We start from the raw sequence: 15,216 nt of genomic DNA on the forward strand, positions 1-15,216 counted from the left end.
GGACCAACGCCATCCCGTCCGTCACAGGGCGGAGTCCTCTCGGCACAGCCATGCTTTTCTTAAGTCTCAGCGATGCCAAACCCTGCTCAGCTCGAACTTGGGTTTACCTTCGTCACTAGCCCAGCAGCTGTTCCTGAAGTTTGGGGGAGGCCCGCGCTTCCGGGCGGGTCACAGCTGTCTCAGCGGGCAACCGAAGAGACGAGGGCAGGCTGTCGTGTCCCCCGCCTCCGAATTCCGGGATGCGCTCTCGTGTTCATCCCGTCCTCCTATAATGCAGTCTCGGAGGAGTGGAGAACTTGCGATTCTGAAATAAGTATTTTCAAGTCGCCCCAAAAACACTGACCTTGGGCGCTTTTGGTCTGAGTGTCTGCGGAGCCTCGGAGAAAAAACGCAACAAGCCCAAGGCGACACCCACGGGACTGAATGCAGCCTGGGTTTCCTCTGACCTCCGGGATGCTGACTTGATGTCTCCTCATCTTGACATCCGAAAGAGCCCCTCGTAGCGGCAACCAGGAGCTTTGGTGATACGGAGTACCTGTGACTACAAAGTCGCCCCCAACCTCGGAGTCTGTTTTCGAGGAGGTCAACGCCGGGCATCAGCCTCCACCTACCGAGACCTTTGTTCTTCCGTCCCACTTTTGGTGAAAAGAACTGTTGATTCTGTTCACGAGGGACCGACCCTCGGACCTCCCGCTCCCTAACTGGGGGTCTTGCTGAGGCAACAACCACAGAAGGAGACCCGAACAAAGGGGGATTCGGGAAAAGTGCTACGCGTGACGCACAGTTCCTAGAACGTCACAATCTACTTCACCACTCTAAACTCGAACGGCTTCACCGCCAGGCTGTCAGGTCCCTTGTGGCCAAGGTCCCCGAAGGCCGGGCCAAGAGCTCCGCGCGGCCCTCATTTCAACGCCCTGCTTCAGATGTGGATCCTGTAACTGTCTAAGGTTAGAAAACCTGCGCGTGCGCAGCTGACAAGGACCTTACAAACTTTCTCTGGTTTATCTCAGAGAAAGCCCAGGAATTGCGTCTCGGGTTCTCATCTACCCTCTTTCAAAACTACTGAAGGTCTGTGGAGATGGGGTTCTTGGTCACAGCGAGCTTGATTAGGACATCTTAGCGGGATAATAGTTAATTTCTTCGGGAGACCGGGACGGAGTTCCTCAGAATATTGGTCCTCGTGAGTGGGAAGGTTTTTTTTTTTTTTTTGTAAATATATTCTCGGATCCCGTTAGCATGTGTTAGACAACATAAACCAGTTTTGCCTCACACCTCCATAGGAAGTGAACATTCTTAAATACCTCCTTGATTCTCGTTGAGCTGTCTCAGTACTGCTAAAATGCCTGCGAAATCGCACCCTAAAACGGAACTCCGGGTTCTTATCTGGAAATCTCCATCGGGGAGACTGTGGAACCTCAGGTTCAGATTTCAGGGCTCCAGACACTTGTAGTATTTTCCAGAGTGTGGGGAAAATCTCGAACGGCTCCAGTGCCGCTGACCCGTTTTTACAAGCATTATATATTAAGCAGTGTTAAAGAAATTAAGGCAACCGGGTTCTTCAGTCTGAATGAAAAGGAAAGGGCTCCTTCTGGCAATTTTAAATTGAAAAGAGGAATTAGCAAAGACCTCAACCCCGAAACAGAGAAGTCACACATAACATATTAAAGGGGTGACCATGCAGAGCAGCTGACCTGTCCTATGTTATTCTCTGGACTTCATCTCCAGCACCACAAAACAGTCAATAACTGCGTGCTGGAAAGGCCTATGCCTGAGGGGTGGCAGCTCTAGGGTAGAGCAGTGGCTGATCTAGAATGAGGGGAAGCGGGAATGCCAGCCAGCTCCAGTTATGCGCTTTCCTCCCTAGTCCTTGTGGTGGAGGTACTCCCAGCGAAGACTCCATACATGGGCTTAAGCTAATGGAAAGTCTTTATTAACCAGCCGGTGACAACAACGGGCATTCTGATCCGAGTGTAGCACTGAGTCTTTCTCATGGTGAGCTTATAAGCACAAAAACCATGTTCTGGGTTGGCACACTTCTGTTAACAAGAACAGTTAGCCAGACTGGAACAGCAAAAAAATCAACAAGCAAGTTAGCACATTTAGAGAGTGTCCCAGAACTATGTACTTTGATAGATTGTCTTTGTTTTCAGTTTTAGCAGATGGTGCTGCTGCCTCTGTGCTGAGTTTTACACTCTGAATGGTATTTCCATCATGGAGTCAGGTATGCTAAGGTCTGAGGGCATACTATGGTCTGGGGCCCTGTTACAACCCTAGGTTTCTATGGTCTTAGTCTCTGGTAAGTACATTCAAGGGGTTTACCTTTCTGTAGATCCGTGCCCTGGCTGTATTTGATGGTTTAAAAAGCAAATGGGCCATGCGGTGGTGCACACCTTTAATCTTAGCACTCAGGAGGCAGAGGCAGGTAAATCTCTGAGTTCCAGGCTAGCCTGGTCTACAGCTGGTTCCAGATTGCCAGGACTACACAAAGAAACCCTGTTATTAAAAAAAAACAGTTTAATAAATAAAAAGCAAGTAAAAGTGGTATATATGTTCAATGATATATGCATGATAAATAACAAATATATATTTGGACACACACACACATATATATATATAATCAATTATCTATGCATGGGTGTACATCTCTGCTGATGTGTAGAGAGCAGGGAACAACATGTCCCTCCTAAGTCAACCACTTAGTGTTTTCATTTTTGTTTGGGGACAGTATCTCTTTGGCCTGTAATTGCTGAATAGGCTGGATGAGTTGTCCAGAGAGCCCCAAGCACCACACTGTCCCTGCCTCTCCAGAGTAAGAACTACAAATGCAGGCCATCATATCCAGACTTAAAAAAAAAAAAAAAAAAAAAAAAAACTCTTTCAATCCTTGAGATCACAGTTGGGTTTTAAAGTGACCTGCACCTCCCTTGGTGAGAGTGTCTTTGCTAAGTGGAGTTACTAGGCTGGGTCCCTCCCTCAACCTCCTCCAGGCTCACTTCTTGCCATGTCTTCCTTTTCAATGCTGGACCCACTCTTGGGCAATCTGAGAGAAGATGATTTTTCCTTTGCCGAGCACAGCTTGTGAAAGTGCATAAAATAAAGTCATCACAGGCACAATTAGTTAGTGGAACCTCTTGAAGTGAACCCAAATCACTTCCCACCTTGTGCTCATAGTCTGAAGTCTGGCTTTCCCAAAAAATACTAATTTTTGATGAATTCTTAAGGAGTTCTAAATCTGAGTATGTAAATGTCATTTAGACGATCCTCATCATCTTTTGGATAACATATTATACATACAACTTTTGTTTGTTGAATATATATACATATATATATATATATATATCCAATGTATATCTATTCATTTTAATGCAATGTGTATATATCATTTTATTCATTTAAAATTTTATAGATGTAAGTGTATCTGTGTACACATGAGTGCAAATGCATAAGGAGGGTCAGAAGAAGATACTGGATTGCCCTGACTGGGTGCTGGGAACCAAATTCTGTTCCTCTGCACAGAAGTGTGTGCTCTTAACCACCTCTACAATGTAGTTTTATAATTATAACATCCTTTCCTGTTCAAAGAATTTGCATGAGATAATGAATTAATTACATGTCATGTGATTTAGGCCACTTATCCATAGCACAGCTAGTGTGCTGGAGAGGGTGTTGGATCTTCATAAGGGATGGCTTGCTTCAGAAGCTCCTCCAGGTCCCTGGACCTCCCCTTAACACCTGTCTCTTTCCCCCATCTGATCTCACGCAATTGACTTGACTTTCTCAACTGTGGGATATGACTCATAATATAAGACACGTTCTGTTAATTCCATACAATCATCCCCTGCTATTTTTAGTGAAGAGACTCATAACCTGGTGTCTTCAAGGCCACCCCTCCCAGTCACTTGCAGTGTCATGGAAGCTACCTGCTGATGTCTGTTCCCATCAGTCACTTTGAGGACAATGCCTTCCCGCTAGTGACTTTCGTTTCTTAGCCAATGCCTTTTCAGACACTCTCTCTGTCCACTCTTTTCTGAACCCGTCCTCTCCTTCCCAGTGTCTAAGTTACTTGGCTAGCAGTCTTCATTTCACAAATCATAAACAAATCCCCTACCCTGCTGTGCCTTGACATATTTGTTTCTATCTTTCTCTGGTATCTAGCATGGTGTGAATGGGTGTGGGGAGATCTCTACTGCCTGTAATGCAGTGTGCTTATTTCATGGAAACATCCTGTTCTATTGGGCATTTTTACTTGTGGATTATTACCATGAAGATGATTTCTTCTTATGTTGTACTGCTAATTGATAATAATAATGTTGGTTTAAATAGAGTTTTGATAATTAAAAATATGAACAAGGAAGTATCACACAGCTAGAACATATGAGTTTCTATTGAGGAGCCATATATACTGTGAATTAAGTTATTGATTAAGAAAAACAATTGAGTCTCAGTAACCCAGTTAGCTAAATTCTTTTAACCTTTATGTTGGGAAATGTGTTCACAGATTTTGGAGAGCATCACAGCTGAAACAAAGCTTTGAAAATAACTTAAAATTAAACTTTAAAATTAAAATTAAATTAAAATTAAAATTTTAAAATTAAAATGTTTTTGTCAAATAGCTTTGAGATGAAAAACCCAAGAAGACAATCTAAAGTTTTAGAAAGCCACATAGTTGAATACGGAACTCATTAAGGTCAGGGAACAAGAACAAAGCAACTCAATTTTTATTAGCTGATGTGCCTTTCTTGTCAGGATTGGTTGATGACCAAAGGTGATGATGAGTGGGTATATACCCTAAAGATTTAAAGTAGAACTGACTGAATCCTTTTCATACATAAAAGTTTAGGTTTACGATTCCTTAAGATTCTTATAAGATTATCTTTCAAGATAAGGAATAAAGTGATCGGTCCTTTCTTTGTAACTGCAAAATGCAGCCTGCCAATAAAAGACCTGACGGAGAAGAATGTCTTGCTTGCTCACACAGTTAATCTATAACAAGTTGGTTTTGTTTGAATGTACGTGGGTTATTGGAATAATTTGGTTTTTTACCTGTAATATGTAAAATGCTTAATAATGTTAAGGGACATGTAAAGCATGCTTTTTACAAATTATATTCATTGTAATAATTCACTTGAAAATCAGAATGCAACCATGTTGTAATTTTTATATTGCCTGAAAGGTTGTGTTGGGATATATAAGCTGTAAGGGAAAGAATATAGATAGAGTTAAAATGGGCTAGAAGGAAAACATCAAGAATGAATTAGAAGGGAAACATCCAGAATTAAGATAGAGTTAGAAAGAAAACATCAAGAATGAGTGAAGGAGTAAAGAATGAAAAAGAATAAAGGAAGGGTTTGAAGGAAACCATCAAGAGAATGTGTGTCTTTTTCCCTAACTCCCTCAGACAGAAAAGTCCAGTAGGCGCATCAACACCTGTGGGTTCCTTCTGAGCCCTGTGTTGCTGCCCCCCAGGCAGCAATACTTGAATATCTAGATTGGCTTAGGAAAGAGTGTGAGGACCAGTGTATTTTTTGTTTTTTTGAGGTAGGGTTTTTCTGTGTAGCTCTGGTTGTCCTGGAACTCACTCTGTAGATCTGGTTGCCTCTGCCTCCAGTGCTAAGGCCTGTGAATAAAAGGGAAGTAGCGACAGGAGAGGGTGTGGGGAGAAGCAACTTTGCTGTGGGAGGAACAGGGATTGGTATATAAAATGAAAAAAGATAGTTTGTTTTCTTTTTTAAAAGAAAGAAAGAGAGAAGGAGAAAGAAAGAAAGAAAGAAAGAAAGAAAGAAAGAAAGAAAGAAAGAAAGGAAGAAAGAAAGAGAGAGAGAGAGAGAAAGAAAGACTTATCCCTAAGCAAACACCTATAGCCCTCTTAATGTAGCTGGCAGCATATTAGTCTCATAATCTGAAGGGCCTGGGCCTGAGTTAGAGTCTCAGAAAGGGCAGTTTCTGCTGATTGGTGGTTCCCCCAACACATTCTTGAAGCTAGAATGACTCATGGACAAATGAGTACTGTAAAGATTTTAGGATACCTGCTCAGAGTGCTGACTGAACCTGCTTGCATGGATGACCTGCTCTTGTAGTCTATGGAGCTCAGAGCCATGGAGGACACAGAGATCTTTGAGATACGCCTTTAAGACAAGCCTCCCTCTCCTGATGTTGGGATCAGAAGTCAACTCTGTGGATAGTAGAAGGCTGGGCTATCTAAAATGGGATTTGTACCTGAATGAAGAATCCGGGCTGTGAGAACATTGGTCTGGGGTCAGGTGGATGTGGGTGAGAACTGCAAAGCTTCTGTTGTCCTAAGGAGGACCTGACACACGGGACTTGTAGGAGTAGTCCAAGAAACAGAGAGGTCCGACCCAGAGGAGAGCTGTCTTTAAGGAGGTTGTACTACTCGCATTGCACATCTAGCAGTGAAGGGCATGGTCGATCGGTAATTAAAAATTAACCAGACTAGCTTAAAATAAAAGATTTAGCTTTAATAAACAGAAGAAAGGAAAACTTACAAAACCAGGGTTCCAGCGATCCAGGAATGCAGGGGTCAAAAGAGGAAGCGGCAAGCGCACCTGGATCTTTTATTTGTTTTGTGTGACCCCAGGGGGACACACCCTAAGCAGAATGTGATTGACTGAAGTTTCCCATCATAGCAGTTTCTGCTGTGGCCTCAGAAGTCTTCAAATTTCTGAGAGGAAGCAGAATGAGCAGCCATACTTCCACAGTGACATCAGAATAATCTGCTACAAAAAACCGCTGATGGCCTAAAAGGATAAAGGTAAAACACACCTGCGTCTCGTGGGGGGAGGGGCAAAGACAAGGCAGCAACCAGGTGTGGCACTCCTGAGCTAGTACCCATCCTGCTATTACTTAGTTCACATTCAAATAAATAAATAAGTAAATAAATAAATAAATAGTCTTGCTTAAGAATAGCTCCAACAAAACAGACAAATCAGGGTTCTGTTAAATCTGTACCCTTTAAATAACTGCAATTCCTATCTTCCAGATGTCCCTGCCTTGAGGCCTATGTTAGAGTTTCTTACACTGTAGTCACCTGACCTGAAATTGTACACATACTTTAATACTTTTCGGGCAGTATTGTAATGTTTCCATAAATGTTAATTGACCTTCCTGGAATTTCTTGGTAAACACAACTTTCAAATTCTAACAACACATCAATCTAGGAAGGAAATGGGAAACCCAATTTCCTGTTTTACACAATATAAAGTCCCTTCCCAAGATCCTCATGTCTGAATTCTTGGAGTCAGTGAGGAGTTGCTTTGCATGGGAAGATGGCTCTGTAGCAGTGTCAAGGTCACAGAGTTGGGAAGAGAGTTTAATTTAGCTTAGGGTTCCAGAGGGCTAAGAGGCCAAAATGGTGGGAGGCTGACAAGAAAGCCTCAGATATGGCTGCAAAAGCAGGAAATTGAGAAATCACAGCTCAACCGCAAGTACCAAGCAGAGAGAGGAGGCAGGGTGAGTCCCTGAAGTCTCAGCTGAGTGCTGGGTCTCTTTAAGCAAAGCAGCACCGCTTCTGCCAACAGCTCCACCAACTGGGGACCAAGTCTTCAAGGTACCCGAGCCTAAGGTGGGCATTTGCCATCCTCATCACCACAGACAGACTGTCTGGGATTACCCAGGTTGTCCTGTGGCCTGCTTGCCAGCCTTCCGCCATTTTGGCCTCTTGGTCCTCTAGAACCCTAAGCTGTGGTTTTCTGGTGTAACAAGACCTTGAGATTGTCTCTGAACATTCAAGTAGGCAACACCCATGACTTAATACTGCGGTTGTATCTATGTACTGTTCACTCTCACTCTACAAAACAATTCAACTCTACATTATTATGAGAAAACATGCGTGGTTTTGATCTACTATGAAGATTCATAATTCTCTGAGATAAAGAAAATGCAATATTAGGACTGAAGAGATGGCTCAGCAGTTAAGAATGCTGGCTGCTCTTGCAGAGGACTCTAGTTTGGTTCCCAGCAACTACATCAAGGAGCTCATGATCACCTGTAACGCCAGCTCCCAGGGATCTGATGCCCTCTTCTGCATTCTAGAGGCACGTGCATTCATACATGCACATACCCCCACATAGACATGTACATACACGTATACATAATTAGAAATTAGAAGAAAATTAGAAAAGAATGAAAAAAGAAAAATAAATTTACTTGACTTCTGTGAGCAGGAGAATTTAAGAAGCATCAGGTTTTCGAGACCCCCTTTTTTCTTGGTGGCACAAGAGCCTACATATTATAAAGTTTGGTTTTTAACAATTGCTCAGTGATATCTAGCCTGCCACAGAGTATTCTCCACACCTGTCGCAGGGAAAAGCCAGAGATGACTTTTATAAAGATGGCCTAGATATTACTAAATGTCCTTCTGTCAAAGACATTTGAGTTGCATTCAGTAGAGGAAGATAGGGAGGCTGGGTATGAGATAGATTGAAGGCCAATGCAGAAACATTGAGTCCTGAGTCCTCCTTGGAAGAAGTATATTCTTGTGAGGAAGACTAAAGCTGATAATGGAGTAGAATAAGATATGCTCAGGAGTGTCTCTCTGCTATTCCTCTCCTCTAGATACTAGTTGACTCCCTCCACTTGATCACCCTCCCCACAGATATTTATTTTTGAATTATTTTAATTTCCTCCCTCTCCTATTTTTCAATCTTTTTAAATTATCTGTACATCTGTAAATGTGAGTGTGGTACCCTCAAAGATTGTTGGATTCCCTGGAGCTGGAATTACAGATGTTTTTAAGACATTCAACATGAGTGCTGGGAACTGAACTCAGGTCCTCTGCAAGAGCAGTAAATATTAACTGCTGAGCCATTTGTTCAGCTTCACTTGAACATTTTTGGAAAAAGACTTGAAAGGAGGCTGTTGCAAGGAAAGCCCACTTGTTTGTCCCGGCCTCCCAACTAGCTTAGTGTTCCACCCGTATCTGCGCCACCCTCCCGGTACAGTTCGGGCGCCTCCTTACCGACCACGAGCTTGGGCAAAGGCCTGGGGATTGAACAAAAGACACACACACAAAAAGAGACCTGGGTCATTCGTCAAGAGATAGCCGAATGCCACTTTATTTAGCTTTCAGCAAAGTTAATATACCTTTGCCCCAGTAGAGGAATTCCCTCCCAGCCAGACAGGAAAGCACAGTGTGAGGAACCTGGCGCTGTGTGGGAATTCCTTCGCAGGCAGAGGGTTGGAGGCAGAGAGAGCAGTGACAGACAGTGGAGAGGGAACTTGGTGCCATGTTCTCCCAGGCAGGTGGGAAATTACCATACCAAAAGTAAAACAAAGCCCTGCAGCTAAATCACCAGGCTAAAGCAGAATGAGCACAGAAATTAGCAGGAAGCTTACTTGGCTAACCAAAACAGTCCTTGTGACTTGCACCTCAAGGAGCAGGGGGAAAACCCAGGATCCTACAGCTTAGCCCTAAAATAATCACACAGAAACTGTATTAATTAAATCACTGTGTGGCCCATTAGCTCTAGATTCTTATTGGCTAATTCTTACATCTTGATTTAACCCATTTCTATTAATCTATGTATCATCATGTAACAGTGGCTTACCAGGAAAGATTCAGCATGTCTGTCTCCAGTGGCTTCATGGTGTCTCTCCCCCTACTCTGCCTTTCTTCCTCCCAGCATTCAGTTCTGTCTTCCCTACCTACCTAAGTTCTGCCTGTCAACTAGGTCAAGGCAGTTTCTTTATTAACCAATGAAAGCAACATAAAGACAGAAGGACCTCCTACACCAGGAGGCCAACTTCTTTGGGAGGTTTTGAGTAAGGGGTGACCATCTAGAGGTGGATAGAATATTGCTACGGACCGGCTCAGGAGAGCCACTCAGACCGTGGGGGAATCAGGGCGAAGGCACAGGAGAAATCAGGATATGGCGAGGAAAGTGACAAACAGACCATTCTCAATGTATTTGAGACATGCTGTTGTTGTGTTTTACTTATTCAGTGCGAGGTTTTTATATTATTACAAACAAAGAACTTGGCAAAGGCATACATCATCAGATCATAAAATAGGAAAGAACAGCATAAAACAGTTTACAAAGAGAATCTTTAAAGATGCTTTGGCATGAGTACAAGGACTTTTGTTTTCTCACATTCTGTAAAGTTACCTTTTTTTTCTTGTTATTAGAGAGACCATTGTTCTTGAGTTAGGCCACCTTTATTAGCTTGTACCAGGTGGCTGACTGGGCTCAGCTAAGTGACCTTGTGTGTCTGGGTGAGAAAGAAGAAGACTACTATCTTTCTGGGAAAACTTTCTGCTAGGAAATTTTTAATACATAGTCTTGAATCTCTCTGAAGTTTACTTTATATCACTAACCTCAACTCTCCTCCCTTCTCAATTCTCAGGCTCAGATATTGTAATTAGCCTAGGTTTATTCTGGCCATAATGAAGGCTGCATAGGCCTCCTGCACGTATTTCTCAGGCAAACATCTAGTGTTGCTGCAGCTGTTTTCCTACAGAAGGCTTCTAAGGTTTCTCCTGATAAGAGCAACTCCTTTTACTCCACATCATCAAGGAATTATTTTGACGATGACTTCCCTATTTCCAGAACTGGCTATTTCTTTAAAGGCTTTAATGAATAGGGGCGCAAAACTCAAAAATGTCCTCAGCAGTCTTGTTTGTATCCGCAACTGTCTGGAATAGTCTGATCTGTTAGCAATATGCAAAGATCACAAAGAACACACAGACAAGGGAAAAGACAGACATATGGCTCCAAGGACAGCCAGGTCGAGTCAATACAAATGGCGACTCAGGTGGCATTACACCACAACTGATTGCCAAGGGACAGCCCAGGACACATCTCTGTGGAGCGCGGATCCCAATCCTCCGGCAATATTTGCCTGCCTAGTCAGCATTTCTGCTACACTGGCGAGACAGCCGTGGATGTTGCAGAATATCACAATAAGGACTCACTCAACTGCAGCTCAGAGACAGTGTTTCCTTGAGGACTTTGACCAAGACCGTATCTTCAAGACAAAATAAGGTATGCCCCACTTCTTTCCTGTCAAGAGCTCTGAGCCTGAGCTCTGAGATAATTTGTTGGATGAAGCTAGATCCTAATTAGTTTTATCAAATAAAACCTGGAGTCAGATATTAGGATAAAAACTGAAAGATCAGAGAAGCAGAGCAGTCAGCCACCAGAAACTTCTTACGTTTACTAAATCTCAGACCAAATTGGGGAGGGGGGACATCTTGTCTCTGCAAAAATCCTCAGACTGAACGGGGGAGATCTCTCTCTATGGATCCTTAGACCGAATGGGGGAGATCCTGTTTCCATCTGCCTTATATTCCTGTCTCCACCTCCCTAGTGCTGGGATTAAAGGCATCAGCCTCCCATCTGCTGGGATCAAAGGCATGAGATTCAAAGTACTGGCATCAAAGGTGTGAGCGACCACTGCCAGGCTCTGTTTCTCTCTTAGACTGGTTCAGTCTCACATAGCCCAGGGTGACTGTCAACTCCTGATCGTCCTGCTTCCTCCTCTCAAGTGCTGGAATTAAAGGTGTGTGCTACCACTGCCTGGCCTCCATGTTTAACTAGTGGTTAGCTCCACCCTCTAATCTCCAGGCAAGCTTTATTTGCTAGAACACAAACAAAATATCATTTAACATTTTCCCCTTTTTTTCTAAACAAAAATGGAAGGTTTTAAAACAGAAAAACTATATACAATAAGTGCAATAACTATATACAAATATATACAGGCAATAATTACATTAATGGTGTCTAGTCCATTAGCATTTGACAAAATCAAAGAAAATACTCTTATCTACCCTGTCTTGGTGAGTTCAAAGTGGTGTACCTAATTTATTTTCTATCCTAACTTGCATTATCATCCCAAAACTATCTTTTTATGTCTCTCAACCTTATATACTTTACACCTCTTTTGAGAATTTCTTTTCTGAATTTGTTTAAAAAAAGAAAACTATAACTATAAAGTCTTCAAATCCATCAAAGACTGCAGAAGGACATAATATTACCTGAGTAAACAGGAAGGATAGAACAAACAACTTCCAAAAATAAGAAATGACAGAAACAGCCTAGACAGTCACCCAAGGTTCCTCTGAAACATTGGGGCATTCATCTTCAGCCTACAGGCCTAGACTATCTGATACACTTACCTATGAAGCAGGAATTTTGGAGGCCTCTCCCATCTTGTCTTGGCTTCTGTTTGACCAGTTTGTACAGCATACTGTCTACTGTCAGCAGTCCAGTCAAGGGCAGTTTCTTGTCCAGTGGCTAACTTTTGCCACAAAGAAATTGGACTCCCTATGGAGTTTCTTCAATGTCCATCATCTTCTCTAAGGTAGGTTGGTGTTGCCAGGAGCAGACATGCCTCGTTGTCATGGGGGGAAAAAAGGAACCTTATGTTATAAAAACATCTTAGATGTCATATTCTACAGATCTTTGAAGTATCTGAGGACCACTCACCTATCTAAAATGTGTTTCTTTTTGACATTGAAAACATATCTAAGTTTGATTTAATAGATGACTAACTCCTAACCTGCATTTCTTTATTAACCTAAATAGTTACTAGTGGTTTTACAACTAGTAGTTGCTTTTTAAAAGTAAGAGTCAATAATCTACCTTTTTATTCTATTTCTATATCCTCCCTTTTTCTTTATAGAAGAAGATCCCTGAATCCAATTTTCTTTGTTTATCTTTTTTTCTTGACCATTATCAATAACAATTTGTAAACACTCCCCCCAAATGATGACAAATATTCATAATCTACTGAAAGACCAAAAGCTCTTGGGAGTATAAACGTCATGTTCTTAAATTTTCTTCCTGTTATCTGGGGATGATGGCATCTTTAGGGGGACCCTGAAAAAACTTGAGAAAAGTATCAAGTCCTGGGAGTGCTAGCTTTGTCATTTATTGTCCAGTCTCTGTATAATGGGAAAGTCCAAGGTTTGTCCCAAGCCTTAGCTAGTATAAATCTGTGAGGCTGTATTATCACAGTCACTGTGAAATTGTGGTATATTTGGTGAAGAGATTCTAAAGTTTTTCAGTATAGGGACTGATGTAACCATTGATGACTATCAACAGTGACCCACCATCCGGGATGGTCCAGACTGCAACCCTGTCCCTGGGCCTGCTCTGTCTTGAGGAGAGTACAGTACAGCCTTTCAGAAGGAAGAAAGAATCTTCCTATAAAAAGGTAAACATTCCTTTTATCTTAAGTGGTACAGCTTTGGCAGTAGCAATGACCAGGTGACTGACCAAGATCTTCAGTCCCCTTCTTTTTGGTACTCTTGGCAGTGCATGACTGCAACCCTCTGGAGAAGCAGGACTTCATATAATAACTCCATGATCTTCTTAGAGTGTTTGATAGACGTCCCCATGGTAGCCAGTAGTCCTGTCTCCATCCAGAAGGCAGCATGATCATGCAGTATCAAGCATGTATATTTGGAATTTGTATAAAAATGTATCTGTTTCCCTTTATGGTCAAAACCCTTGTTAGGGTAATAAGCTCTTCCAGTTAGGCAGTGGTTGTTAACTTGGAGAGGGTTAGTCTCCGGAGTCTCAGACCTAGTTCTCACTACATACCCCACTCTAAGGTCTGCTGCTGGATATTCAATTGCACGGTGAAACCCGAAACCCGAGTTTGCATTTGCGTGAATTAAATAGAATCAACCTTGGGTCAGGAGGCAAAGCCAGGAACTAGTTGACAGAAAGTAATCAATAAAAAGTCAGAGGGAGTCTGGAAAATGGATAGAATGCGTAGGAAGTTGTACAAAGGACTTTGAGTGTGGCTTTTTTTTCCTTTTTCTTTTTTTTTTTTTCCTCTTTCTAGATACCAGTGAAGAGGGAAGTGTTAGAAGCACAAGTTCGAACAGGTCTGAACAATAAAAGCCCAAAGTCAGATATAGGGGAAATACTGAGAGATCAGAGAGTCGGAGGAACTAAACCACTGCCACCTTACCTCTCAATTTCCCAGGCAAAAAGGGACTGAGTTCCTGTTTCCTCCTGCCTTATCACTTCCTCTCTCTGCACAGCCATATCACTTCCTGGCTGTCTATATAGACCTCCAGACCTCTATGATTAGCTAATGGCTAGCACCGCCCTCTGATCTTCAGGCAAGCTTTATTTGTAAAACCAAGATATTACCATAGGAAGGTCAGCTAGTTGCTCCTCAACCTCTTGGAGCTAGCAGGTTTTCACCACAGCCTCTGACTCCTGAGTCTTTATTGGTAAATAGAACAATAGAGATTCATTTTAAAAACTATATTTGGTGGCAGCAGCAGGAGGTAAATTGGGGGATGGGGAACATAAAAGTCCCACTGGGCCATTTCCTGAGAAATGAGTCAGCAACTGCAGAACTGCAACTACCGGCTAAAACAGCAGTAGATTCAGGTACCGCTGCTGTGCGGATGGAAAAACAAGAACAGTAACCAAGACAGTAAATGTAGATTTGAGAACCTTTTGTTATGTGACTGTTGTTTCTTCCTTTTTGCTACTTTCACTAATTCAAAACCAGGAGCACAACTAGGTTAGACTGTACAAACTGTTAAACAAAGGGCAAAGAGGTCAGGGAACAGTGGCTGGAGAATCAAATCATAAAAAGCCACAGAATAAGAAGGATATAAACCCAACAGCTCTTTCAGTTCCTATTCTGGTCTCAAGAGAAAATAAAACACTATAAAAGGGACGTAAAGATAAGAGAGCTTAAAGGGGGACATAAGGTTTCTTAGGAACTTATAAAAGGAAGCATTTAATTGGGTGTTTGCTTACAGTTTCAAAGTGTTAGTTAGTCCATGATCATCATGGTGGAAAGCATGGTGGCATGCAGAGAGGCATGGTGCTGGGGAGGAAGCTGAGAGTTTATATCTGATCCACAAGATGGAGGTGGAGAAGGAGAGAGAGAGAGACTGAACCTGCTTGGGTTTTTGAAACATCAAAGTTCACCCCCAGTGACTCACCTCCTCCGACAAGGTCACACCTCCTATTCCTTCCTAAACAGTTCACCAACTGAAAACCAAACATTTGAATACAGGAGCCTATGGGGTCATTTTCATTCAAACAACTTCATCAGCTTTCCCAGAAATGGAGAAAGAAAATCCTTACAACTGCTGTGTTAAAGTTACTGGTTGAAAGACTTCTAGGTAGAAAGTTCTGTCTTCAAGAGTGAGCATCACATTGTTTTCCAGTATAAACACTTGTATGTTCTGAGATAATAGTAGCTTCTGTTGGAAATAACTTACTC

This window comes from Myodes glareolus, chromosome 14 (assembly GCF_982192425.1).
Source record: "Myodes glareolus chromosome 14, mMyoGla1.1, whole genome shotgun sequence".
Lineage (NCBI taxonomy): Eukaryota > Metazoa > Chordata > Mammalia > Rodentia > Cricetidae > Myodes > Myodes glareolus.